The sequence below is a fragment of the Mauremys mutica genome, chromosome 2, assembly GCF_020497125.1.
Source record: "Mauremys mutica isolate MM-2020 ecotype Southern chromosome 2, ASM2049712v1, whole genome shotgun sequence".
Classification (NCBI taxonomy): Eukaryota; Metazoa; Chordata; order Testudines; family Geoemydidae; genus Mauremys; species Mauremys mutica.
Genome location: NC_059073.1, coordinates 50,915,563 through 50,920,835, shown reverse-complemented (window position 1 = coordinate 50,920,835; position 5,273 = coordinate 50,915,563).

The window sequence follows — 5,273 nt, the reverse complement described above, 5'->3', positions numbered from 1 at the left end:
CATTCAGGCACACTGATTATTGTTGCCTTCCATCCCCTTATATGTACTGTATTCTCTTTGGGGCAGGCACCTTGTATTCTTTTCTGTGTATAATGCACCAAACACAATGTTGACACTAGGCAAATAATAATGATACAATGTTGCCTAGGAATGAGAGACAGCAAACAGCAAAAATAGGAGAGAGAGAGAATGACAGAGACAGATTAGTCCCTAAAGAGTGACTGAAGATCACTTTATTATCTGTTGTTATGGCCTGTGCCTATATTATTTTTCTTGAAAAGCTGAGGTGGCTAGTCCAATGATTCAGCCTCTTAAAGGATTTGTTGGGAATGTGGAAGCTGTCATGCAGTAGTAATCCAACAGCAAATGTAAGAAAACAGACTTCACAATTCCTATAATAATTATATTACTAGGCAGGAGGCTAAACAGGCTAATCAATAGGGTTTCTGTGAGACGGCTGCTTAGATTACTTGCCTGGGGGAACATGAAATGAAGAACAGATTGCATTAGCTGGAGACAGCAATTCTTTTGCCAAGCTATGTAGGGACGTGAGTACAGCTTTATGAAATATTTGTAAAAATCACCTTACAGACTCAAAACCCACCCCAGGTTTAGTAAAAAGTTCACAAACCTTTCACATGAATTTGGACTAATTTATAGATAGGCCTGAGAGTGATGCTGTATGATTGAATATGACCATTTACCACTGTTACATAATTGCAACAATTCTTATACAAAGTATATCATGTACGGTCTCAATAGAAAAGTTATGAATTGCCAAGTATGATTATTCTGTTTATATGTGTGTATCATCTTTGTATCTGAAGTTATGAATATTGTCTGTGTACTGGTATCTTACACATGTGTTGTAGGCCTGAGTAACACCCTCCCCCTCAATAGCATTTACATTAGGGCCAGAGAGCTATGTATTGATGGCCTATTAAGGACATTCAGATCACAATGGGCCATTGAAGAAATTCATCCCACCCAGTAAACCTTTCCTGTGGACACCTCAGAAAGAATATGGGCATAGACTGCCTCTGTGAGTCACCAAACCATGTAAGGATATGTGATATGCTCATGGGACCCCGGACTCCATCTTGGGCCACTAATTTTCCATGCACCTGGCCTGTCTCTTTGTCTGAGACAGTAACATTCCATGCAAATGGAAGAGGCTATAAAAAGGCACCTGAGACATCTCTGTTTTTTCTTCATTTCCTGCTTCATTTCTCTGAACTAGATTTCTAATAGGGAAGCTTTGAACAAGGACTGATGGCCCCCAATCTCTTTGAGTAATTTCAGAGAGACTTTTGCAGGCTAGCAGTTTATTCCATCACTGCTTCAAACCTAATATAAGGACTTTACAATCATTTGTATGTCCATGATCCATTAACCATTAATAAATCTCTTCTTCTTTTCTTTTATTATTAAACCTTTAGTTTAATATTCACCTGTTTAGTTTAGTTACTAAAGGACTGGTATCAGCATGAGTATTGGGTAAGATCTGAGTTATATATTGCTCTGGTTAAGTGGCAGGTCCCTTGGGATTAGACGGACCCTATAACTGATGAAATGGTTTTTCAGTAACCGCTCATCATAAAGTCCAGTATCTGGGTGGAGAACCAAGGGCTGGAATGCTTTTTTGACTTCTTGTTAACCAGTGTGGTGAGACAGTTCACTTTTGTTAGTGGTTTGGTACAATCTAATGATAGAATAATCACCAGTTTGGGGTGTGTCTTCCCTATTTCTCAGCAGTCTGTCTTGAATTTGGCAGCCTCAGCTGTCACCTGCTGAGGCCTGGCAGCACTGAGTTGTAAAGCTTGGACCCATATCTGTTTCCAACGGTCCCTAAAGTTTATGGTTCAGATCAGGCATTGTAGTCTGAATGAAAATGATATGATAAGTTTGGGTGGTTTCCAATGGGTTTGATGCAAAGCCAAATGAAACTTGGCCATTTGGACTGAATTTTGCCTTGAGACTTTGAACTCAGAACTCAGAGTGAAACTTAGGTGGGAAACAAACAGTGACTTAAAGATTTATAGCCTCATGATGTGACACTATCAAGATTTGCACACTCAGTCATTAGTGCTCCTTAAGAGTGAAATTCACCCCCTCCACTGCATGAGGTTTTATGCATGGAACACCACAGGAGTGGTTGGGAATAGAAATCAACTCCTAACCTATGGGCAAGTCCTGGAGCTGCAATGGCACCATGGCACTATGTCAGCCTGTGCTCATTGCAAGCCCCTCTGAACCTGGAGGCTCTGCTCTGCTTTCTAGAACTCATGCTTCTGGTCTTGACCTACCCCAACAGCCTCTTCTATGCCAGTCTATTCAAAGCTATTACAGACTCGCTCTACATGATGGCAAATAAGGGGCGTAAGATTCCCCCACATGCACCCTCTCCATCTGCACGCCCTCCCCTTACAGCCTCACCTCTTGGATTAAATCTCTCATATACTGTTGGCCATATATATTGACTTTCACCCTCAATGCCTATATTTTAAACATTCAGGGAACAAAGCAGAGTTTACCACTTTTCTTATTATTAGCAATGTCTGATCATATTGAATTTTGTAATGCATGGACATGTGCCTCAAGGTGCATTTTATAAACTGGAAGAATAAACAACCTTACTGCTTTGATACTTCCAGTCTGTTTAGCAAAATTCAATCTTTAGTTAGCTAGTGGCAAAACAAGTTTGACTGTTGTTAGTTGTAAATGGCGCTAAGGAAAAGAATAAATGTTGTTTTACTGAAGTGCAGGTGATGTAGTTAATTTACTCCAAGCACAGCAGATGGCATGAATAAGCTGTTCTTTGAATTCGATGGGGATATTCACCTGCAGACATTTACTCAAGTGGAGGAAACATTTGCTTGATTAGGGTTAATAGTAAGGAATATGCTGTCACTTGTCAAGCTGTCTTTTCTAGACTTTCATTCTACTGTTCTGTACCATAGCATTCAGATTGGCTGTCCCCATTTTCCCCATTTTTTTTATTTTGAACACTTTTAAAAAATGTATTGGTCTCTTTTTTGGCTATTGTGTTTCTTGCATGATGTTGGTTGCATGAATTGATTCTACCATGTTATTTTTTAAGGATAAGATTCAAACCTTTTTTGGATTTTTGTGCAGGTATGTCTTGCAGTCATTTTTACCTGTGCTGTTATCATTCCAGAGCTCTTAAATTAAGCAGGATGGGTGGGGTCCATAGTTGGATTGCAAACTGCTTGAAATGTTATTGGTTAGTGAAGACAGTGGTGCACTATCCTCTGGACCAGTGCTGAACCAATGTCCTAGGAAGGGACAGGTTTCAGCTGGGATGTAACTCCTAGGTCCAGATCATTTATGGCATTAAAGATCTTATGCTGTTTCTTATAAGAGTATGGGCATTAACCCCATTTTCCTAATCAAATTTCAGCTCAGATAATTACATTCTACCTACCTAAAGTCCCCCTGCAATTTTAGCTAGGAAAAGACAGTGTTATTATTATTGGTTGCATTCAGTACATAATATCCAGGTGATGTTGTTAATTTATTTTTAACGTAAGGGATGACTTAAATAATACTTTGCTTCATTTTTGTCCTAAAAATATCCCAGAGACAGCCAAAACACAGCCAGGATGGAGATGATCCTTACTTATTCCTTTCCCACCTCACTTAGTTTGTCAATGCTTGTAAGTACTCTAACACTGCACATTATTAGTAATACTAAAAGGTTTTGTTGTTGTTCTTTTTACAGTCCAGGTCTCCAGCCTGCTCCCACTGAAACCAATGGCAAAAATTCACTTGACTTTGATAGGAGTAGGAGCAAACACTAAATGCAGAGGGAAAAACACCGGATGTTACCAGATTTGCTTGGTGGATATACACTCAGAACCAGCCTGACCCAGATGCAGTCATTATGAATACACCCACTAAATGAAAGCGTATCTAATTGAACTCCCCAAGTTCCTTCAAAGTTTTATTTTTAAACTTCTGGATCCTTCTGTCACATCTGGGCATGAAATATGAGGAAATACTCAGCTCCCTTTGGAGTTGGAGACAGACAGTAAGCAAATAGCTAGACTTTTTAAAAAGCCTGGGTTGTCAGCATTCTGTCCAGTGGAGAATTTCCCTGACATAGGCTGTATGCCACTCTACCTGCTCCCCTACACCCCAGGATAAAGGAGCAGCTTGGGGCATGGCTAATGGCAGGAGTAAGTATAGCCAGAATGGATCAATCCTGCTGGTATAATTTAGAGCAGCCATTAGGCAGCTCTAACTTGCTCCAGAGTTGGTCCCAGGGTCAGAGGAGCAGAAAGGTGACACAGAGCACAGCTCGCCTGGATTATATTGCAAATCAGGTTTTAAAAGGTAATAAAAGGTAATAATTGGAGATATACCAATCTCCTAGAACTGGAAGGGACCTTGAAAGGTCATCGAGTCCAGCCCCCTGCCTTCACTAGCAGGATATTGCTAAATCAGATTAAGAACAAAACTAATACTCTTCATTGCATGTTGTTTTATAACTTGTTTGATGATGACAATGGGATAGCAGTGCCCTTCTGATGCAAAACTGACCAAACCAACAGGATATTAAAAATGTTTCTGTTGGGTCCTGTCTTGCAAACCCATATGCAAATAGTTACATTACACACACAAGCAGTATCACAGCCTTCGGGTACAATGGGGCCACGCCCCTGAAGTTAACTGCTTCATTTCTGTAAGGGTTTGCAGGATTGGGTCCTTCAAGCCCAGCAATTAACTACTGTGGAGCTGAGCAATGTAGAAACACCCAAGCCATGTATTATTTTCTACTACTTTAGGTTTATTTTCACATGCTCATTGGATTGGTTTACCTGTCCTGGGCTGTTAGTTTCGGCTGGTAATTGATTCACCCCGAGTATATACCAAATGTTAATTGTCAAATATGAACATAAGACTAGGAGATGTTGTAAATGTAAACAGTGCAGCCCCGCTTCAGGGGAAGTCACGCAGTCCACCATTCTCTGGATGTGATCATAGAAACACACCATGAAACACTAGTGACTAATGTCCCTACTCAGGCGGGCCCATCCCCCTCCCTTCTTCAATGTTACAATTGTTTCCCTCTAATAAATTGGTTGAGACTATTATAAATCCCCCCTCCAAATCCCCAGTAATTGCTTTCAAATGTTGGCACCTCTGGAAAACTCTGAGAGGATTAAACGTCTCTCGCCAGAAATAAACGCCCTGATTGCAGCGCCTTTTCCCTCAGCTCCCGACAGGGAGCAGCAGCAACTTAACTATCC